Source organism: Procambarus clarkii, chromosome 5 (genome assembly GCF_040958095.1).
Source record: "Procambarus clarkii isolate CNS0578487 chromosome 5, FALCON_Pclarkii_2.0, whole genome shotgun sequence".
NCBI lineage: Eukaryota > Metazoa > Arthropoda > Malacostraca > Decapoda > Cambaridae > Procambarus > Procambarus clarkii.
In genome coordinates this window covers 15,515,960-15,539,846 of record NC_091154.1, presented here as the reverse complement: position 1 = coordinate 15,539,846, position 23,887 = coordinate 15,515,960, and the positions used below count along the sequence as shown (strand labels likewise).

Genomic DNA, 23,887 nt, shown 5'->3' with positions numbered 1-23,887 from the left:
TACCAGCATCTAATCTGAACTGTATGTCTGGGGGAAGATTATTGAAGCTAGAGGTGGTTGCCCAAGCATCGACTAACTCGTTTGCTCTGTGTAGAGGGTGAGGGTGTGCTACTTGGCCGATCTTATCGCCTTTAATTCTTTTAATATCCTTCCATGCCTGGCTGAGGGGGGTGTGAGAGTTGAGACTGTTAACAAAAGTTTCCCAGTTATCTTGCCTGAGCTCTGTCATGAGCTCCCTCGCCTTGGCTAGGGCTTTCTGAAAGAGCTTGAGCATTGCTGGCGTACGTGTTTCCCTATATGCAAGTCCAACTCGTCTGGCAGTGCGTTTCAAAGTACGCAGTTTGGGGTCATTGTAATAGGCATGGTGTTTTTTACCTTTCATATCGTTCCGGCTATTGGATGGTGTGGAGGGCCGACCTAAAGGGTCAGCGAACATCTGAATGCTCTGTACCAGACCGTCGTTAAATGTCTGGACTGTGGAGGGATCATAAGTGCTGTACCACTCTGACACATGAGCAACAAAGTCTTCACGTCGAGCAGGAGGAACACTGAGCCGTTTGCGTTTAAAAGTCCCACCGGGCAGGATGGTATTTCCTATACATAGAGTAGTCAATCTAGGGTGATGATCTGACAACAAATCTGTTACAATAGATGATGTGCACCAGACGTGAGAGACGTTGAAACCAACACAGAGGTCTAGAATGCCTCCACAAATATGCGTGGGTTCAAGGTCACCCATAATCTGCACATCTTGGTGACTATTTAGTAGCGACAGCAGTTGATTCCCGTTACCGTTACTGAAGCGAGAGCCACCAATGTCCTTGACATTGTAGTCACCAAGAATGATGGTGGGCTCTGCTTGAGCGCAGGCCGGAAGATCAATATAATTTAACTTTCCTGCTGGAGCATATAGATTAAATACATTGAGAACAGAGTTGCCCACATAGATCCTCACTCCATGATACTGTTGACTGGCAGTTTGTTTTTCTGGCAGAAGTTGATGGGGTAGGGATTGTTTGATGTATAGAATGCAAGAGTTACTGGATCTGAGGTTGTAAGAAACAAATGAGGGCAATTTCGGGGGTGAGGATCTTGCGGGAACTCTGCACTCCTGGAGACATACAATATCGATGTGTTCAGTTGTTACTTTGTGATGTAAATCTGAGAACCTTTCCTTGAGGGACGCAATGTTCCAGCTAAGGATGGATAACTTAGTTAATTGTGCATTTAAAGTCAGTATTATATATTGATATTATTAGTTCACTTAATATATATTATCTATTGCACTACGATATAAGTCCAGGAACATTTCTTAGTTTATTACCAATGTCACACATTTGCCTCCAATGGTCTAGTACAATTTGTCGGTCATTTCCAGCTATAGAGTCGTTTTGAACATAGTTTAGCACAACTTTGGCAGTTAACCTGCGTGGAAGGACTTCATGTAGCGAGTAAATCTTATACTCGCTCCATTATCTCATCATCTTAATGGCATAACTAATTACACAAGCAATAATCCTATCCCTATTTACAGGTAACGGGTTTTCCACCCGCCTATCTTACTGTGAGGTGTAGTCACCGTTTTACGGGCTATTCATGCCCGTGCCACCTCTTGGGTGGCTTAATCTTTATCAATCAGTCACCGTATATAAGCCAGCGACTTGAGAATAGCAAACCAGTACAATCTCCAGTCAAGAATGTAGCACTCGGCGTAGGCAGTTCTAATCGACCCAAGACGCTACAGCTTCGACACAGAGCAGGCAGCAGACTACGACCTCATCCAGCTACAACGCTCTCCCACATAGAGCTCCGCGACTCCGGCCACACTCAGCTCTCTGCTCTGCTCCAGGCTTCGTCACAACGTCTACGACACTGCTGTATCCAGGACTACTAAATAAATATGAAACTGTAGCGACTAGATTATCCCAATAATATACTTGCTCCAAATGCTTTGTTAATATTCCTGACAACCTTTGGAGATGAATGAGGTGAGGCGTTGCCCGAGCATATAAGCAGCAGAATAGCAAACATTAACCAGAGTCTACTTTCAAGTGTGGTCTAGAGCAGACACTTGCGAGATACTGTACCGACGCTCAGTGCGCTCAACTCACACCAAAGTATCACCTGTGTACTTCTGTATATTCGACCAAATATATATATAGTATCTTAGTGTCTGTGTTTATTTGTCACCATACTTTACGTAACAATAGAACCGTTACATTGGTGACCCCAGAGAGTTTCGACGATACCCAGCCACGATGGACCACAACACTCACTGGACCTCTACTGCTACTGTTTGCTGTGATGGAACACTGCCAACACCCTCGCCACAGCTATGATTTTCATCGCGTCCATCTCTGCATTTTCATCTACTACGGCTTGCTGCTCCACGATCGTTACTCATCTGACAGCCTCATCAATGATTACATCATGTTGGATCTACAGCTTGTCCTGCCGACTCTCCGTCGCTGCCAGGGCACTGCTTGTCCTACGCCCACGACAGCTGCTCTGTCATCAGATTCATCTACACGTTCACTGCATTTTGATACTCGGCCGACTCAAGCCCTTTGCGCAGTACAGGACTTACTGCTTGCGATTCCGACACTTCGTCGCCTTCAGGACAATTCAGCTCTAGATGTGATTACCTCGTTGTCCTAACTACGTGCCTACATTACCTCCTAATGTCCTGGTGCCCGAGCCCATCCGCCCCGGATCTAAATGCTCCACCAGCGACCCAAGGACGCAACAATTATGCACATTCTTCTCTCCTGCTACACCGAGCTTGTCCACACACTGCCTACATCTTTTGGTACCAGACTACAATTTCCACAGTCAACAATGTAGTACTCGGCGTGTACAGTCCTAATCAACCCAAGACGCTACAGCTTCGACACAGAGCAGACAGCAGACTACGACCGCATCGAGCCGCCACGCTCTCGCTCCCCGAGTTCAGACACTCACAATTCTCAATCGAGCCGCCACGCTCTCCCACATAGAGCTCCACGACTCCGGCCTCACTCAGCTCTCTGCTCTGCTCCAGGCTTCGTCTCAAACGTCTGCGACACTGCTAAATCCAGAGACACATCCGCCGACTACGCAGTTCACTTTTCGACCACAGTTACCAGCAGCACCGCCACCTACGACAACGGACGATCCTGTACGACCTCCCACCCTACAACCCACCAGCCGCACCACAACCTGATCCTACGACGACGGACGATCCTGTGCGACCCCAGTTAGATGACATCAGCGAAGAGGAGGAAGTTAACTTTGATGGTTATGTAACGCGAGCAGGGCGTACAATTCACCGACCAGCTAAGTTCCTTGATCGAGTATTTTTCCTTTCATCCCCTGGGAGGGGGAGTTCTGTAGCGAGTAGATTATCCCAATAATATACTTGCTCCAAATGCTTTGTTAATATTCCTGACAACCTTTGGAGATGAATGAGGTGAGGCGTTGCCCGGGCAACACGGTGAGGTGTTGCCCGAGCATATAAGCAGCAGAATAGCAAACATTAACCAGAGTCTACTTTCAAGTGTGGTCTAGAGCAGACACTTGCGAGATACTGTACCGACGCTCAGTGCGCTCAACTCACACCAAAGTATCACCTGTGTACTTCTGTATATTCGACCAAATATATATTTAGTGTCTGTGTTTATTTTGTCACCATACTTTACGTAACAATAGAACCGTTACAAAACTCACTAAACACTGTGTATCTAATCAACCCAACAACGTAACATAATCGTACGTTACAACTTAATGTTACCAAACAATATGTAAAATGTTTTGTCAATATTGAGGATAAGTTTGTTAGCAGTCAGCCATTAGGGGACTTTGTTTAATTCAATATTCACAGTGTAATAAGTGGGTCAGCATTAGAAATTGCCTAGCTAAAAGTACATTTAATATCCCCATTTCACAGGAAAGTTAGTCATGTTAGCTCTATCTATAAATCCAACATTATCTGTGTAACTCATCTTCTATGTATGTACTTTTACCTGAATAAAAATTTGAATGTATATATGGAATATGGGTCTCGCAGTGTAAACTGTACTAAGTCAGGGTTGCAACGCGCGTACGAACATGTGGGTTAGGCAGTTTAGACTGTATTGAAGTCGAGGTCACATCGCGCATTCGGACAGCGGCCGCTGATAATGTAAACACAGCTGATTCACTGGCGACACGGAGCTGGCGGTATTAGGACGGAGTTTCCCTCGGTATTGGCAAGCTTTTGCTGAGAATACTGCCAGCTGACGTCACCATAAACAGGTGTCCAGTGGTGCGGTTCATCGCCAGAGAAGGTATTATTCATTATGGATAACTAATCTGATATGTTGAGGGTCATAGTTATGAATCGAGTAGATTCATAACACTGAATCTACTCTGTGCAATAATAATGAAATTATTGTATAATCTTTAGTGTTATTAACAGTTTGTGTCTAATTTGTCATTTTATTATTTCTTAGAGGGTGGAAAGCTTGTCGGCAAAACTGAATGAGTACCTGGTGTTGGGGACGAGAAACTTATACTTTGGCCTATCAAATTCTAACTGTAGGCCAACTACTGACTTTTTTCCAGGATAATTAAGGATCTGATTGTGCACTGATTGATTCAGAGAAAACTAGTAGGATAAGGCTTAAGAGGAATATGGGTAGGGAAGGGATTCAGAGAAAACTAGTAGGATAAGGCTTAAGAGGAATATGGGTAGGGAAGGTTTTAAACTTGTCAACAAGAGTCGGAAGACATCATCTCCTTGGATCTGTGTAAAAGTGCAAAACAAAACAAAAATGTATAAATACTCAAGCATATGCCTAATAATGCCCCCTAATTTAACTTTCTTGGAAGTGTTTCTTGGTTTTTGTTGGCTACAGCTGTAGGTTGCCGTCCTACGTCTGACTTGTGTGTACAGGAGATCGATCTCTCCTTTCACAGCACTTTGGTCGGGCCAGGGCTTCACCTACTGTTAGTCAAGGTGGGACCTCTAATGCCAACAGCCGGGTCGGAGGCATGTTCCCCAGCCTCGTCCTGTTTTTTTTATTTTGTTGTAATCTATGAAATAGCTTGGATAGTTTGATAAAGTACAGATATATGAAACATGTGGGAAAGACACAACAAATTTCTCTGGAAGCTAGAAAACTGTTGCAAGTTGCATCCTAGTAAGGCCTGTCAGTAGATGGTTTAGGAAGGACTGCAATAAACCTATGTTCAAGCTTCCTGTTCCCATTGACAGGAATTATATGCTGCATCGTATTTCCCACAGGTTTTGGACACACTTAATTGTTTTTTAAATTGAGAAAAATACATATATATTTCTATTCACTATTTGTAATGAAATAGCTTTGGTGCGTTGGTGAAGTGCAAATATGTACTCCAGATGATTTGAAATGGATCAACAGAGCCTCTATTGAGCCATGCACAGCTGTTCATCTGCTAAAGATAAATACGGTACAATATGGATTCTGACACCAGGATTCAAGTCGGCAGGTTCACGAAATAGATTGTTAAAGCTCAAATTTTTATTTTTCTGTACTGTATGTTTTCCATAGAGTAATATACTATCTATCATAAAATAGGCAATATTTTATTTGACAATTTACATATATAATTAACATTTTTAATCTTGAACAGACAATGTCTGGGTCAGTATTAGACGGGATTGGAAGCTTGGAAGAAATGCTGTTCCGAGCTGCTGGAGAGATGCCAGATAATGGCCAGGCATCAGAGGGCTGCGAAGGGAAGGGGGACCATGAAGCAGCAGCATTAGTACTGCAGGAGCGGAGGTACAGTATATATATATATATAATACTTACGTTTCTCATGATTAAAAGACGTTGCCCCTAAATATTTATGAAAGAATAAGTTTTAGTGCCATATAATTTAATTGTAACCTACAGTGCTTTGATGTCGATGAACAGTGTATAATTTTGTCATTACTGTATAATGTACCGAGGCCGTTTGTCAGTGATGCTAATATTTTTTATATTGATTCAGAAGAGCTTCATTCCATCTAATTATGTGGGGTGATCACAATTAGTTCAAGGTGGGATTTTGTTTCATTTGAAAATGCCCTGCCAGGTTCAACTTCATATCTCCTAGTGTTTTTGATTAGCCCTACAAGGACTGTACTTCATGTACTGGTTAAATACATGAAGTACAGTGCCTTATGCATCCCAAATTAGCATTTGCACAGGGTGTGACCCCCCCCCCTCCTCCCCACAATAAGGAAAGAGTACAAGCACATACCGTATAGTATAATGATCAGTGGTGCATGGGAGAGGCTGAGGAATATGCAGGGCAGCCATAATAAAGTTTAGACTGAACCAAAGACTTGTGCAAATAGAGGCGGTTGTGTCTATCAGCTCTCCCACTCCAGGACGTATGAGGCAAACCTTAACACTTTAGTCTGGGCATGACGCAGCATTGCGTCATCCGTTTACTGTTGGTAATCTCGGGGATGACGCAGCATTGCGTCATCCACTAAAATAATTGCCAAAAATCAGGTTTTTATCCGATTTTTTTGGGACTGTTTGGTAACTGTCAACAAAGCGAATGCAATCTGTGACTACAATACAAACATGAAAGGTGTTGATCACTTTGACCAAATGATCAAATATTATCACTTCATAAGGAAAACTCACAAATGGACGATGAAAATGACCATCTATTTTGTGCAAATGGCTATCTACAATGCTTATGTGATGTACAACTACTACACAAAAAATACTAAACTATAATAATACATATACTAAAATACTAAATACTAAACATTTGTGGGCAGGAATTGGGAGTGTAGCTGGAAGGTGTCTGGGCGCTCACTCGCAGTTAACGCGTGGCCGTCTTCAACTCGTCGGCGGGTGGAGCATGACCAGGTTTTTTATTTTATATGCTAATGTTCCTCTAGAGAATTCTATTGCGAACCCATTGATACCAAAATGAAAGACCTAGAACGAAAATTGAGGTGACCAGAGTGAAAAGACGTGAACACATTTTATCGCTTTTGCGCGCTCCTGGGTACTCGTTTGCACTTTCTCTGTTTGCTGCAGGTAATTAGCTGGGCTTTTGGAGTTTATATGCATTTAGTGCTATAGAGAATTCTATTGCAAACACAATGATACCAAATTTAATCTCGTAGGACGAGAATTAAGGTGACAAAGTTGAAGAGAGTATACACTTTTCAGAATTAACGCACGCTCCCATGAAACTCTGGGACCCAAATCGCACAGTTGAGGGGTGGCGGGCAGGGCACGCCAAAGTGTTAAGGCGAGGGAGTCCCTTGGAGCATGCGGCTCGGAGATCGGCAACATGAGCAAACCTAGACCTCAGGTGTTAAAGACCTACAGGTATCCAAGGCCAAGGGATACTGCCAAAAGTTTGGCAGTATCTCTATATGTAAGGGGATTACCACAGAGTGACAGTGGGGGTGGAGGTGAGGAGGGATGACATGCCTCTGAATAAAAGTTAAGCATAAGTCTTTGACATAGAGAACGTGAAGCCATGATTGGTGGCTCAAGATGACACGTTACCATACTCGAGTTGGAGCTGACATTGGAGGTAAGAGGGGTCGTTACAGTGACTGCAGTGTATTGTCAGGACAACCAAAAATAGAGTAGTGCTCAGAACACCACTTCATACAGGAAAAAGAAAAAGTTAAAGAGAGCAGCACCAATCCTCATTTTAAATGAGCGATAAGAGTGGAAGCTTGGACAGAAAAGTGGGAGATTGCCATAACTGGGAGGCAGAGAGGTAACAATGATGTTTCAGGAACCACACAAGATTCATATTAATCACTTCTGGCATATTAATCAATCTGGTACCAAAGCAAACACCCAGATAAGATAAAAGATACCCAGCAAATACTGTAAAGAGGAGGAAGGGTCTTTGTACAACCTTTTCTCTCATCTGCTGGTGAGAATGGAAATATGGAAGAATGAAAATATTTTTGCTGGACTCCAAAAGATACTGACTGTATGAGCCTGCCGCCGTCGAATTGTAGAGCGACAACGTGGACTGAGTTTAGAAAGGGCGAAAAGATCATTATAAGGGAGGCAGACATGAGTGAAGCAGTCCAAAGGACAAGATTAAAGAAGGTGTTTACGAGTCTGGAAAGAAGGAAGAAGATGAGCACCAGAGCTAATAGGTGAAAAATGCAAACCCTTCTAACACCAGTTGTGTTCCAACTCTTCCATTATCTACCAACACCAGTTCTGTCACAACAGAGCCAGGGAGATGGACAAACAACAAATAAGTCTGAAATAAATTTACTTACAACCTTATGGACCCTATTCCAGGTGTGAGAGAGAGGGGGGCGCTAGGAGTAATAGTGAATATTTAGGATTTCCCAATTCTCATATTTATCTATGCACATGGCCCTATGGGCCTCTGCACTCTTCTGAAACAAAATAAAAGATTCAGACTTATTCCTGCGCCATTACCACTTTCAGCCTTCCTGCTTACAGCATACAGCCTAAGCACAGTCTGAATGCCACCAAGGAATGCACTTCTGCATGCCATGAGAAGCATAATGAGGAACAGAGCAGAGACCATTGTCTATTGTCATGGTAAAAGGAGGGAATGTGGAAGAGAGACGTTAGACAGGAAGGGAAGGGTAGCACAGAGTGTAAAAGATTCCAGACTGCCTTATCAAATCACCACTAAGGGAAAGAGGAGAGCAAAAGTAAACAAGGATGGGGATATGGCTATCATATCACCATCAAAGGGAATCATAAGAAATGGAAGAAGACCAGTGAGAAAGATCAATGCAGGAAACAGTGTGGGCGTGATTTGACGTGAGCCACCTCACCAGAATTCAGGAGAGACAAAGAAAAAGAGAGAATGAAAAGTTCTGAAAGATGGCCTCGAGTATTTTGTGTGGGCATCGCCCCCAGAGGGCAGGTCAACAGTTAAAAAAACACACAAAAGAAGCAGAAGCTCTGGAAACAAGTTGAAAAAGTGTTTGAGATTGGGTGGAAATTGGAAAACATGGAGGGAGATAAATGGAACAAATGGTATACCATTTATTCACAAAGATGCAAGCAGTGGTAGAATGAGCACTTGACTGAAAAAAAAAAGAACATCATTCCAGATCCTGGGGGGGGGGGGCAGGTTCTGCACCACTGTGATTGGGGGGCCAGGTTCTGCACCTCTGTAATTACCTAAGTGTAGTTACAGGATGAGAGCTACGCTCGTGGTGTCCCGTCTTCCCAGCACTCTTTGTCATATAACGCTTTGAAACTACTGACGGTCTTGGCCTCCACCACCTTCTCACTTTACTTGTTCCAACCGTCTACCACTCTATTTGCGAAGGTGAATTTTCTTATATTTCTTCGGCATCTGTGTTTAGCTAGTTTAAATCTATGACCTCTTGTTCTTGAAGTTCCAGGTCTCAGGAAGTCCTCCCTGTCGATTTTATCAATTCCTGTTACTATTTTGTACGTAGTGATCATATCACCTCTTTTTCTTCTGTCTTCTAGTTTTGGCATATTTAATGCTTCTAACCTCTCCTCGTAGCTCTTGCCCTTCAGTTCTGGGAGCCACTTAGTAGCATGTCTTTGCACCTTTTCCAGTTTGTTGATGTGCTTCTTAAGATATGGGCACCACACAACAGCTGCATATTCTAGCTTTGGCCTAACAAAAGTCATGAACAATTTCTTTAGTATATCGCCATCCATGTATTTAAAAGCAATTCTGAAGTTAGAAAGCATAGCATAGGCTCCTTGCACAATATTCTTTATGTGGTGATTGGGGGGCCAGGTTCTACACCTCTGTGATTGGGGGGGCCAGGTTCTACACCTCTGTGATGGGGGGGGGGGCAGGTTCTGCACCTCTGTGATTGTGGGGGGCCAGGTTCTGCACCTCTGTGATTGGGGGGGGGGGCAGGTTCTGCACCTCTGTGATTGGAGGGCCAGGTTCTTGCACTGGTCCCCGATAGGCCAAACCAAATCAGCCGCGGCTGATGTGACCTTTTAGTGTGAAGCATTCTCAGGAAAATAGCTTCTGGGGAGCCGCTGAGGTTTTTCCAGTAATTGGCATTTCAGTGCACTCAACGCTGGGGTTTTGGGCCTTGGACAAAAAGAGCTAAATGGGCCCCATCCTATGGTCAGTATGGCCATTCAAAGACTAAACGCATACAGTGGTACCTCAGATTACGAGCGTTCCTGTTTACGAGTTTTTTGGGTTATGAGCAGGACTTGCTCAGAAAATTTACATCGGATTACGAGCGTTGCCTCGGAATACGAGGGTATTGATACGCGTACAGGCCAACCTAACGCGTGGTGGCACGGCGATTGCCCCTCGGTTTACCAGAGCCTTGCGCCCAGTGACTATTCCACCTGAATTCTTCACAAGGATTTAGTTTTTTGTCGAATTTTTGGCCATTTGAGCATAAAAGTTGTTGTTGTTATCTCGCCATGGGTCCCAAGAAAGCCAGTGGTAAGGTTCAACCTACGAAAATAGTTGCGAGTAGAAGCAGTAGAGGATGTCCCTTCCTCATTAAGAAAATGTGTGAAGTATGGGAAGAACTGTAAAGTTTTGTTAAAAACTCACCCAGATAAAGCTGTAGCAGGCCGTTGCATTGACCTTTTAAGTGACAATGTGATATCTTACTACAGACAAGTGTTGCAAAGAAGGGAAAAACAATCTTCAATGGATCGTTATCGTTGTGAGAAAATAGAGCAGTGAGCCACAACCATGACCTAGTGGTAGGCAGGCAAAATGTGCCAGAGATTGCACTCCAGAAAAATCTTTACTGCCTGATGTTATAATGGAAGGGGACCCCCCTTCCATACAGTAACACCTCTCCTCCTCCCCATCTTCCATATGCCAACAGGGAGTCATCAGCAAGGGTAAGTAATAACTTGAACATACTTTTGTAGTATAGATTTGGATGAATTAGATATAAAATTTAGTTTGAAGTGAGGTTTTTGGGTAGTCGGGAACAGATTAATTCATTTCCCATTATTCCTCATGGGGAAATTAGCTTCGGTTTACGAGTTTTCGGATTACAAGCTGTCTCCACGAATGGATTAAACTCTTAAACCGAGGTACCCCTGTACTTGTAGATGGCTCGTGTGATAATATGTAATGATTAATTATCAAAGTTATATTATGCACAGTTTTGCAGAGGAATACATTAAGACCATATTCCTATACTTAAAAAGTTTTAATTCTATTTTCTAGAAAATAACTATACATAAAAGCAGCCAAAAATTATAAGATCTTTCACTAAGATATTAATACATATTGAGATAATTCACTCAATGTTTCACTTAGTTATAATACACATAATGTATAGTTTTCTATAGAAATAACTTGGTATAAATTTCCAACAACTAATTGTAACAATCACTTGTGTGTACAGAATGCCTCTTGACTGAGCAGCAAATAAAAACCAGTAATACGCTGTACTCTGCTGCTGCTGTTCATTTGTGTGAAACGTTATAGGAAATGTTTAAAACGCTCAGAACAACGTGTACAGTACAGGAAATAAATTAAAAAATAATTGGGCAGCTGTGGCTAATTGATTATTCCAAGCATTATTTGATATGTTATTTTTTATGGCACTAATATATAAGTGCTGCAAAGGACCCTGGTGCTGGCGGTCCCTTGGCCTTGAACCCTAGCCTATTGGGGAATCTGACCCTGCTAGAGGTTGTCTCTTGCTAGACTCCTTGGTGAATGTGATGCCTTTGTGTCACATAAAGCGCACAAAGTCACATGATACCTGTGTCACATAAAGCGCACATAGTCACATGATACCTGTGTCACATAAAGCGCACAAAGTCACATGATACCTGTGTCACATAAAGCGCACAAAGTCACATGATACCTGTGTCACATAAAGCGCACAAAGTCACATGATACCTGTGTCACATAAAGCGCACAAAGTCACATGATACCTGTGTCACATAAAGCGCACAAAGTCACATGATACCTGTGTCACATAAAGCGCACAAAGTCACATGATACCTGTGTCACATAAAGCGCACAAAGTCACATGATACCTGTGTCACATAAAGCGCACAAAGTCACATGATACCTGTGTCACATAAAGCGCACAAAGTCACATGATACCTGTGTCACATAAAGCGCACAAAGTCACATGATACCTGTGTCACATAAAGCGCACAAAGTGTCATGATACCTGTGTCACATAAAGCGCACAAAGTCACATGATACCTGTGTCGCATAAAGCACCTACTTTGTCACATGATACCTGTGTCACATAAAGCACCTACTTTGTCTTTTTCTCATTTTGGCATCTTGAGTGATATTCAGTGCCTTTCTTGGAGGGGGGGGGGGGAGCCCCTGCGGCTCCCCGGAGGTGTCCAGGCTGATATGGATATATTAGATTTTATGTATGGAGTTCTAGGCCTACTGAGGACCACGAGACAGAACCTGGACCTCTCAGAGAGGCACGAGGAGCAATGGCCTATAGAAACCCGTGTGGTTGGAAGCATTCTGCGTCTGTCATCGTCCGGGTCAGGCACCCAGAAAGGTAAGCGCCCCAAATCAAACCCCTATTCTGGTTAAAATATTGCTACCGAAAGCCGAACTTTGGGCTTTCGTAAGTGGGTTGAGCAGACAGCGGCGCGGTAACGTCATGCTAGTTGCTAGTTTTCATTTGGGGCATTCTGTCCACCAGTTTGGCTTTCGGTAGCAATATTTTAACCAGAATAGGGGTTTGTTTTGGAGCGCTTATCTTTCTGGGTGCCAGACCCGGTCGATGGCAGACATAGAATGCTTCCAACCACACAGGGGGTTTCTATAGACCATTGCTCCTCGTGCTTCTCTGAGGAGGCCAGGTTCCCGCTCGTGATCCCTGGTAGGCCTAGAAATCTATGCACATTGACTGATACCAAAGACTAATACTGTAAGTATCCACTCGATTTAACGACCTATATGGAGCTGTACCCTGGCTGTTATTTCCGGAGCTCTGGTATTTCCGAAGTTAAGTGTCGGTAATTTTTCAAGTAACATTCAGGTAAGATATATTTTGTATAGACATCCACTTGGTCCACCACTCTAGTGCCTTTTACCCTGTGATGTCACAGATTCACGGCACATTGTTTTGATTTGTCAAGAGGCTGTTGTGTTCATTCTGTGACTTTGTTGGACATATCTGCACAATCAAGGAACATCCGTGCACCATGTCGGCTCCAAATGCACTCATTGTGTCAGTGATGGCTGACTAGTGGGTGGATGGACAGGCAGGCAGGGATGGAGAGGCTGAAATGTTGGCAGGCAGAGGCTGAGAGGTAGGTGGGGAGGGAGAGGCAGGGAGGGAGGCAGGCAGGCAGGAAAAAGCAGGTAGGCAGGGAGGGAGGGAGGCAGGCAGGCAGAGCTCGGGAAGGAGGCAGGGAGGGAGGCAGACAGGCAGAGGCTGGGAGGTAGGCAGGCAGGCAGGCAGGCAGGCAAAAACAGGGAGGCAGGCAGACAAAAACAGGCAGGCAGGCAGCGCTTGGAAGGGAGGCAGACAGCAGAGGCTGGGTAGTAGGCAGAGAGGAAGAGAATGGGAGGCAGGCAGGCAGCAGCGCTTGGAAGGGAGGCAGACAGGCAGAGGTTGGGTAGTAGGCAGAGAGGAAGAGAATGGGAGGCAGGCAGGCAGGCAGCGCTTGGAAGGGAGGCAGACAGGCAGAGGTTGGGTAGTAGGCAGAGAGGAAGAGAATAGGAGGCAGGCAGGCAGGCAGGCAGAGGCTGGGAGGCAGGCAGGCAGACAGAGCTTGGGAGGCAGGCAGGCAGAGGCTGGGAGGTAGGCAGGGAGGAAGAGAATGGAGATAGATGGAAGGATGGACAGAGGGAGGGAGGGATGGAGGGAGTGACAGATGGATGGAGGGAGGGATGGAGGGAGGGATGGAGGGAGGGATGGAGGGAGGGATGGGAGGGATGGATGGAAGGATGGAGGGAGGGAGGGAGGGAGGGAGAGAGAGAGAGATGGAGGAAGGGAGGGATGGGTGTTGAGTTGAGGAGAAACGGAGTGTGTGTGTGTGTGTGTATGGTTGTAGGGTGGGGGAAGTGTATCGATGGTGGGGAAGGACCTGCTCACTGATAAGCCTAACACACTTGACCCAGTTAACCAGATGTTTCTTAAATTCTGGATGTATGTACATCATCATATATATTTCTGGTTGCAGATTTTGTTTAGTAATATTATTAGGATAATAAAAAGTTATAAAATACTTGTTTCATGAATGCTTTATTGTATTAGATGGAGACTCTCCAGGCTGTCTCTGGCTGGCTGGCAATCTACGGAGCCATTTCCCTGAAGGGTCTGGGGGGGGGTGTGGGGGAGAGCAGGAGTGAGGGAGTGGGGGAGAGCAGGAGTGAGGGAGTGGGGGAGAGCAGGAGTGAGGGAGTGGGGGAGAGCAGGAAGTGAGGGAGTGGGGGAGAGCAGGAGTGAGGGAGTGGGGGAGAGCAGGAGTGAGGGAGAGCAGGAGTGAGGGAGTGGGGGAGAGCAGGAGTGAGGGAGTGGGGGAGAGCAGGAGTGAGGGAGTGGGGGAGAGCAGGAGTGAGGGAGTGGGGGAGAGCAGGAGTGAGGGAGTGGGGGAGAGCAGGAGTGAGGGTGTGGGGGAGAGCGGGAGTGGGGGAGAGCGGGAGAGGTTCAGTGAGGGAGTGGGGGAGGGGACTAATAGAGGTAGGTGGCCTGCTTGCCATGTGAGGACCAAAAAACAAACCCAATACCGACCTTTGGTAATTTCGACCGCCAAACCGTCATGAGGCTCTAGATACCGGTCTCCCAAACCGGTCGTTATTTCCGGCAGATCGGTATATAAGAGGCCTTTAAATTGAGTGGATACTTATCATATCAGTCTGGATAGCTTCTTGGAGCCTCCGAGTCTCGCCCAGAAAATGGCATTTCATTATATTCAACGCTGGTTTTTTTTTCAATATCTAACACACAGTGCCACATATTCTTTCCCGCTTGGCACATTTTTATAATTACTGGTTCGTGCTGCAAATGCTTGCTACTGCCTTAATACCTAAACTATTCTGCTATTTAAAGCTGCTACATTGAGATGCACCTGGCGGCAATTAGTCAACGCACCAGAGATACAACAGTCCCCAACACACTGAATACAGTATAAACAAGCAGGTGTAATTATTGGCTTTATTATCACAGAATCCACTACCAATAAAAAAAAATCTGTGCATTGCCTACTGACATTTATTTCCCCTTTGATAGAGATTAAGACTTGCATCTACAATACATGGACAAGAGTGGTGGGCAGTAAATAATTAAGTAAATGAACTTTACTGCCATAAGAATTCTAACATTACACACAACACGCCCAGCAGGTCTGCCAGTCGGCTATAAATTGAAAACGGCATTGTGATGGTGCCACTGACTGCCCAAATCTCGTACAGTTATGGGGAGACTCTGCAATTGTTTTACCACCAACAATCTTTTAGAAATGATATTTCATATTATATAATCTTCTGGCTGTTTAATGATTACCGTAACTATTTCTCAGACTTGCGTCTCGTGGAACCAGACAGTAGCTTATATGGTATAAATTCATCATGACCTTGGCAGCCCTGTAGGCTTAACTGTTCCCACACTTAACACAATTGGTTTGATTGATCAAAATAGCCCTCTTTTATTATAGAGACCATACCTGGTCATAATAGTTGCCCATTAAAATATTTTTCAGCAAAAGACATAAAAAACAGCACATGGAGGAGATAGAAGGGGAGATGGTTTCATTAACCACCGCACTGCGCATCTGGTTTCGGCAAAAACTTCATAATGTAATTGTTAAGGACATATTTTTGTTTTTATAAATGTTCAGGTAAAGTTAATGTCAAAATGTTTCCAAACTCAACTATTTTCATTTCAAAACACAGAGTGATGAAAACATTAAAAAACATTAAAATATAGCCTAAAAAAAAATAGCGCAACTCTCGGAGTGCCTCAAGGCGCTCTGCCCAGCTTGGTGGTTAAATGTCGGAATTAGAAAACGAAACGGTGTTTTATTTTCTGCGTTATCAACATACTGTGGACAAACACAATAGATTTTTCTGGGGGGAGCCCCTACGGCTCCCCGGAGCTATCCATGGCTGATATGGATACCCCTAACTATTTTGCATTGGTTGATGTGGGTGGAGTTCTAGGCCTACCGGGGACCATGAGCCAGAACCTGGCCCCCTCAGAGAGGCACGGGGAGCAATGGCCCATAGAAATGCACATGTGATTTGGAGTATTCTATATCTGCCATCGACCGGGACAGGCACCCAGAAAGGTAAGCGCCACAAAACAAACCCCTGGTTGATGGGGTTCTGGGAGTTCTTCTACTCCCCAAGCCCGGCCCGAGGCCAGGCTTGACTTGTGAGAGTTTGGTCCACCAGGCTGTTGCTTGGAGCGGCCCGCAGGCCCACATACCCACCACAGCCCGGTTGGTCCGGCACTCATTGGAGGAATAAATCTAGTTTCCTCTTGAAGATGTCCACGGTTGTTCCGGCAATATTTCTTATGCCCACTGGGAGGACGTTGAACAACCGCGGACCTCTGATGTTTATTCAGTGTTCTCTGATTGTGCCTATGGCACCTCTGCTCTTCACTGGTTCTATTCTGCATTTTCTTCCATATCGTTCACTCCAGTATGTTGTTATTTTACTGTGTAGATTTGGTACTTGGCCCTCCAGTATCTTCCAGGTGTATATTATTTGATATCTCTCTCGTCTTCTTTCTAGTGAGTACATTTGGAGGGCTTTGAGACGATCCCAATAATTTAGGTGCTTTATTGCATCTATGTGTGCCGTATATGTTCTCTGTATTCCCTCTATTTCAGCAATCTCTCCTGCTCTGAAGGGGGAAGTGAGTACTGAGCAGTACTCAAGACGGGACAACACCCCTATTCTGGTTAACAACAAAAATCGACAAACGAGTGGACAGAACTTCCCCAGGAAAACGAACTAACAAGCATGACATCACACGAGCTGCGCAGCTCCCCCCTCCCCGGGAGGGGGAAGGGGGAGCCCCAGACCCCCGCGCTGGCGATCCCTGCCCCAGTTCCTCGGCTGATGGGATAATGCACAGTCGTGTGGCTCCAGCTCCGGTCTTGTCTCAGTGCTGTGACTTGTTTGCAGTGCTGCTCTTACGGTGGTCGTGTGAGCTGGGAGTAGTATTCTCAGGTACTCGGGCTGCATGTGCTTAGGGTCACCTTCCCTGAGTGCCCTGTAAGTACCGCCCTTGGGGCTTGGGGTTGCCTTCCACAAGTCACCTTGGGTCTACCTCTGTTGGCTTTTCGCTGCTTGGCGTTTGGCCGCCCCGAGTGTTTGGGGGTTTTCCTCCCTTGTTTGCCTTGGGGTCAGTGGTAGTTACAGCACTGGTGTTGTGCAGGGTACTGCGTAGCTAGTTTTCACCTATGACAGCGGCCGGCTCTGTTCCCTCTGGGTACGTTGTCCACTTGTGTGGTTTTTCTTTTATATTTGTTTTTGCCTGGTAGGGGGGTCTGCCTTGTGTTCCCTCCCCCCTTATATTAGGTTCGTTTGTGTGGTGGCACCCCCTGCTTCGCCCTCACGGGTGGACACGTCCTGTGGGTTCAGCTTTAGCAGTTTGCTTGATAGTTTTGGGGCGCCGGTTAGCAGTGCCCTGCCTGGGATAACCCTTAGCAGACCCAGTCTAGGGGCCCTGGGAAACCCCCCGGGGGCTCTCGGGTCCGATTGTGGAGACCCTTGCGTCCCCTTTCGCTTTGTGCGAGTTGAGGGTTGCTCTGTCCCTTTGTCTCAGGGTGACTCTCCTTGTTTTTGCCTCCGTCATGCTGCCTGTTGGGTCGGTGACACATTCGACCCCGAGTCCTGCGAGCTTTGTTGCTTGTTCGTGACTCCATTCACCCAGTCTGCTGATGAATTCCCGTGGGTGCAGGCAGCTCGCGCGTTGCAGGGTAGGATGTTGCAATGCGCTCAGGTTTGTCGCTGCCCCGCTTGTGTAGGGATCCAGACTTGGGGGTTTTGGTCGCTTCGGCCTTGGTTCTTCTGCGCCCCCCCTTGTTTTTCCCCCTCCTGCTTCCGGCCCCTACGCATCTGCAGGCTTCGGGGTCGGGGCGTGGTTAGAGGTTCTGAGACTAGGGCAGTTTCAGGGGTTGCCCTGTCCGGGGTAGCTGCGGAGGCATTCGAGTCTGTTCCTCCGGCCGATGCTCTGGGGTCTGACCAGTGGGCCCCTTCTCTTCCAGCTTTCTCGGCTGCTCCGGCTTTTTCTTGTGGGGCCGGGGCTTTGGAGGTCGACTCAGCCCCGGGGCCTGGTGTAGAGGCTCCTGGGGTTGGGGAGGAGCGGCCTTGGGGCCTTGGGCTCCATTGCGCCCCGCCTGGATTTCTGTCCTTCTGAGCGGGGCTTACTGTTGCGAGGAGTGGGGTTTTCTTTCCCCCCCTCTGCATACGATTTGGGCTTGGGTTCTTCTCCTCCCCGGGTTCGGTTCCATGTCCCTGTGGTTTCTTCGGTTCCGTCTTCCGGGGTTTTTCGGCTAACCGCATCTCTTCGCCTGCGGTGCGGTTGGCCTTTGCGGCTTACCTCCCGCGTGTCCCAGAGTTTGCCTCCATACTGGTTCCTTCTGTTCTGGACAGGTTGGGCTCTTTGTAGCCGTTTGCGCTCCTTTGTAGCCGTTTCGGCTCCTTGTAGCAGTTTGGGCTACTGTCGCCAGTTGGGCTACTTCTCGCCTTATTGGGCTCCTTGTAGCCGTTTGGGCTCCTTGTAGCAGTTTGGGCTACTTCTCGCCTTGTTGGGCTACTTCTCGCCTTGTTGGGCTACTTCTCGCCTTGTTGGGCTACTTCTCGCCTTGTTGGGCTACTTCTCGCCTTGTTGGGCTACTTCTCGCCTGGTTGGGCTACTTCTCGCCTGGTTGGGCTACTTCTCGCCTGGTTGGGCTACTTCTCGCCTGGTTGGGCTACTTCTCGCCTGGTTGGGCTACTTCTCGCCTGGTTGGGCTACTTCTCGCCTGGTTGGGCTACTTCTCGCCTGGTTGGGCTACTTCTCGCCTGGTTGGGCTACTTCTCGCCTGGTTGGGCTACTTCTCGCCTGGTTGGGCTACTTCTCGCCTTGTTGGGCTCCTTTTCTTTCGCGTCCTGCGCATGCGCCGTGGGAGTTTGTTTTGGTTCCGGGCGGTGTGCTCACATGTTCTGCTTCCACTTTCTCTCGGGGGGGGGGCTTCGCCTCTCACTCTTTTCTTAATCCATTCCGTGCCCCGTTGCTTTGGGGGTGTTCTGGGGTGCCGCTGTGGGGAAGTCACGAGGTTTTTTCCCTGTGTTATAGGGTGGGGAGCCTCCTTTGCCGCTCCCTCTCCAGCATGGGCGCCCTGGCCGCCTCCGGCGGCTACGGACTCGAAATCTTGCGTCATAGCCCTTCAGCGCCTATGTTCTGCAGGTGAGTTGGTGCGGTTGGGCGTCTCCTTCGTCTCGACGCTGTTTTTGTTTTTGGAAGTCGGAATGGGTGTACATACGTACTTGAGAATGTGGCCCGTATCACCCGAGGTGCCTACTGCAGGGCTATTAGCCCATACTGGGCAGCTCTTGTTCTCTCCACCTGATTCCTTCCTCGGTTCACGGGTGTCTGCGGGTGGCCTCTTGTCCCTTCCGAGGTGGCTCCTGCCTGTACTCCTCCTACCCCTCTCCTATGCTTGTCTAACCTTGCTTGAGTTCGGGGCCCCGCCTCCACCTTGTTCCGCAGTGCAACGGTGGGGGTGCCTGTTCGGTGGTACGTTTTCCTGTGTCGAGGGTGTTTTGTGCTCGCCTCCTTGTGCTTGCAGGATTTGGTTCTGGCTCTTTGGTTCTGCCTCTCCCCTGTCGTTTGCCTGTCGAGAGGTTTCTGTGCTTCATGGGCGCTCTCGTCTCTGCTCTTGGGGCTGTGTATGGGGTCAGCCCAAGTTGGGCTGCCTAATGTGTTCCTTCGATTGCCTGTTTCACTGCACACATTTCTTCTACCGTCCCTGTGGCTCAGTTTGGTGCTCGGTTTCCGCCTGTGTCCCCTTGTGTGCCACTCATGTACGATTTATCTTTCTTCTGTCGCTTCCTCGGGAGTGTGGTGACGTTTTGCTGCGGTTTTGGTACTGCAGCTGTGTGTCGGGGTTGGTTGTGGCATTATGTTCGGCCCTTCCGTGCTCCCTCTGGGGCCCTCATTCCTTGCCGGTCTTGCTGTGCCGGGCCTGGTTTTTCCATGTTCCTTGGATTCTCTGTCTTGTCCTCGCCTCGTTGTGCTGGTGGGGGATGAGCTTGGGTTCTTCATCTCGCCCCTCGCCGATCCTCCGGTTTCGGTTCTAGTTCCAGAGCCTAGTGGGCTCCCTTCCTTAGTGTTTTTCCCGACTGCCCCGGGGTTTTTCTTGACGCTGGGGCTTTGAGGGGACAGCTCGGCCCCGGGGCCTGCAGGGTGGGTTCTCGGGGCTGGGGTGGGGCTAACGTGAGGGGCCTCAAGCCCCGTTGGTCCCCACCGGGGTATGTCTAACCCTCTGGGCGGGGCTTGCGGTTTTGTGGTGTGGGGTTTTTCTGTTCCCCCTCTCCGCACGTGCTTTGTGGGTGTCGGCTCCTCCCTAGGCTCGGTTTCCTTGTCCATTGTGCCCATTGTTTCCGTCCTGTCGGTGGGTGCTTTTCTACGGTCTTCGCCCCTTTTTTACCGGGACGGGCCTTCTCCATCTTGTCTCCTCTTCTTGGTGTTTCTGCATGACTTTTGGTCTCGGGTGCGACCGGGTTTTTGTGCCTTCGTCCTTTGTGTTTGCTTCTTTTTGTTCTCGAAGGTTCGGGATGGTTTTGCTTCTTCCCTCCGGTCCTTTCTAGGACTTGTGGGTCCTATTCCCGGCAGCTTCTGGGTGTTTGGCCTTCTTGTTCTTTTGTGCATATCTCTTCTCTTCGCGCTGTCTTGGCACTACTCGTTTTCCTGGGGGCGATTTTGCTCCAATTAATGAGTCTTTTCGCTACTGCCCTTCTGTGGGATGTTGGTGTGGGGCGGCTCCTTATGCGGGTTCCTTCCCTGTCGGCTACACTTGTGGCGGTGGACTTGCACGCTTGTGGCATTTTAGTTTTGGTCCTGCGTTTTCTTTTCCCTCCTGGGGCTGTCATAGGATTGGCTTGCGGAGGATGTAGAGGCGCTTGGGGCCGTTCCTGGGTCTGGCACCTTCGTTTCTGCTGCTTGCTTTCGGTATCGATGTTCCTTCTGCGCCGTTTCGCAGGCTGTCTCATGCGTTGTTTCTGCTCCGGCCTGCTTATGCACTGCCTGTGCCATCCTGGTCTTTGGACAGGGTGCTCTCCTGTTTTTCTTCTCCATGGTGGTTGTGGGTCCTTGGTCAGGTTTGCTTTGCCTCAGCTCTCTTTTATGTTGGCATTGGCCTCTTGGGGGTCATGTGGCAGAGCTTCATGCTCTTCTCCAGCGCAGTGGTTTTTGCTCCTATGGTCGTGGTCATAGGTTTCTTCGTCTGCAGCCGTTCTCCCTTTTTCTGGTGAATGATGTGCCTGCTGCTTTCCGGAGGGGTCCTTGGGTTGTTGTCTCAACTTCGTGTTGAGGAGTGGTTCACCGACCGCCTCCCGGGTATGTCCCCTTGTTTTCTTAGGTAGTCTTTGGTGAAGTAGCTCCGGGGAGCCGTAGGGGCTTCCCCCAGAAAACCAGTGTTGAATGTAGTGAAACACCATTTTCTGGATGAGTCTCGGAGGCTCCCCGGCACCCTCCTGCCCTCTGGTTGACGTTTTTTTCGCGGTTTTGATATCCAGCCTCAACTGGGGCGGGGATCGCCAGTGCGGGGGGTCTGGGGCTCCCCCTTCCCCCTCCCGGGGAGGGGGGAGCTGCGCAGATATTCGGCGTGGCTTGTGTGACGTCATGCTTGTTAGTTCGTTTTCCTGGGGGAGTTCTGCCCACTCGTTTGTCGATTTTTGTTCTTAACCACAATAGGGGTTTGTTTTGTGGCGCTTATCTTTCTGGGTGCCTGTCCCGGTCGATGGCAGATATAGAATGCTCCAAATCACATGTGCATTTCTATGGGCCATTGCTCCCCGTGCCTCTCTGAGGGGGCCAGGTTCTGGCTCGTGGTCCCCGGTAGGCCTAGAACTCCACCCACATCGACTGATGCAAAATAGTTAGGGTATCCATATCAGCCATGGATAGCTCCGGGGAGCCTCTGGGACTCGCCCAGAAAATGGCGTTTCATTACATTCAACGCTGTTTTTTTTTTATATTAGCACAATGTGTACCATTTCTGGTCAATGAATTTTGTTCTATTGTCAGGAACAGGAAGCCTGTTAGGCTTATCAAGATATCACCCTCCATCCCCGACCCTAGGCTAGTGGCTGACCTCTTCCCCTAGGATGCAACACACAACAGGTGACTAACTGCAGAGTACATATTTACTTCTAGTTGAACAGAAGCATCAGATTTAAGGAAAACTACTCGAACATCTTGTCCAGCCCGGGAGTCACATTTGGAGTCACATCAGTTGTCAGACGACTACAGTTGTGAGATGACTACTCAGTCTGCTGCATGGTATAATTGTTACCGGGTGGCGTATTCTTATTTATTTTCTGTTTATACGGGCAAGAAATCGTGTACCACAATGGTCTATATCCTCAACTCGCAATCATAGATCCCGGGTTTGATCCCTGGGTGGGAAAGACATGGTTGGGCAAATTTCTTTATACCTTGTGCCTCTGTTCAGTAAATAGGTACCTAAGAGTTGGGCATCTGTTGTGGTTGCATTCCAGCTAAGGTCAGTAGCCGACATAGAAGGGACTATGATAAGCCTAAGTACAGACTTCCTGTCTGTCGTCGTCATGGACAGGAAGTCTGTCCCTGACGACGAGAGTTGTTAATGTACGTCATGATAGTATGATAGATAGTATAATTATATCGTGACGTTGATTATCTTGTGCTGCAAGTTGAGTATATTTTTTTAATTGTATCTCCCCAGTCAACCCATTCAAATTTATGCAATTGATATGGACATCAGCGAGACGATGGGAACCCTTAAGTCACGAGCGGCTGAAGCTTTACATCTTGACCTACAGAGTTTTGTTGTGTCTGTTTTATCCGAAAGAGAGGTACGTGCAGTGTGTATTGTGCATTTTTGTTGAATATGGAGGAGGTAAAGAAAGTATTTTGTATTATTGGAGTGAGGGGTGATGGTTATACTGTAGTGGGTACAGGGTATTTTGTATTTTGTAATTTACCAGAATTTACCCAAGGATAATATTGTAATGTGATATTATTATGGCTTGCAGTATGCTGGAGTAACTTCCATAATTCCCTTCTAAACCTGGTTACACTGAAATGATGATAGAGATGAAACTTAAGTGAAACAACTGTATCTTTTCAATTCAGTATAATAAAAACAAAACAAAAAAAAACTCATAATAATATAACAAACACCCCCCATACTCTGTGTAGAGTTTACACAAGCACTTGAGCTGGACAGTGGAGTGCTGGTCTCGCTTTATGCAGGTCGGCGTTCAATCCCCGCCTGTCTAAGTGGCTGGGCACCATTCCTTCCTCCCATTCAATCCTTGATGCCTGCTAAATAGTTGTAATGGCTTGGTCCTTTCTACTGATAATTCCCTTCCCTTCTGTATAAAGTGCCTATTGCACTGCCTGAGCCTGTTCCATCTCCTTGGTTATCTTTAGGTCATCTTGAGATGATTTCGGGGCTTAGCGTCCTCATGGCCCGGTCCTCAACCAGGCCTCTTTTTGTTACACACCCCAGGAAGCAGCCCATAGCAGCTGTCTAACTCCCAGGTACCTATTTACTGCTAGGTAACAGGGGCATCATGGTGAAAGAAATTCTGCCCATTTGTTTCTGCCTCCACCGGGGATCTAAACCAGAACCTCAGGACTACGAATACGAAGCGCTGTCCACTCAGCTGTCAGGCCCCCCTTGCCCGGTACTTTTCCTTCAGCTGCTTGGTTTCTGGTGTCCTGTTTGGTCTG

General features: G+C 47.3%; 1 protein-coding gene and 1 long non-coding RNA gene across 2 annotated transcripts in view; one reads left to right on the top strand and one right to left on the bottom strand.

Moving 5' to 3' along the window:
* Positions 1-23,887, bottom strand: part of LOC138373553 (DNA-binding protein Ets97D-like) — a 514,987-nt gene that overhangs the window by 430,718 nt on the left and 60,382 nt on the right. The gene's annotated exons all lie outside the window — the stretch shown is intronic.
* On the top strand, positions 4,140-23,030 carry LOC123750475 (uncharacterized). The gene is made up of 3 exons (XR_006772008.2): positions 4,140-4,304; positions 5,632-5,783; positions 22,875-23,030. It is a non-coding gene; the product is annotated as an uncharacterized lncRNA (long non-coding RNA).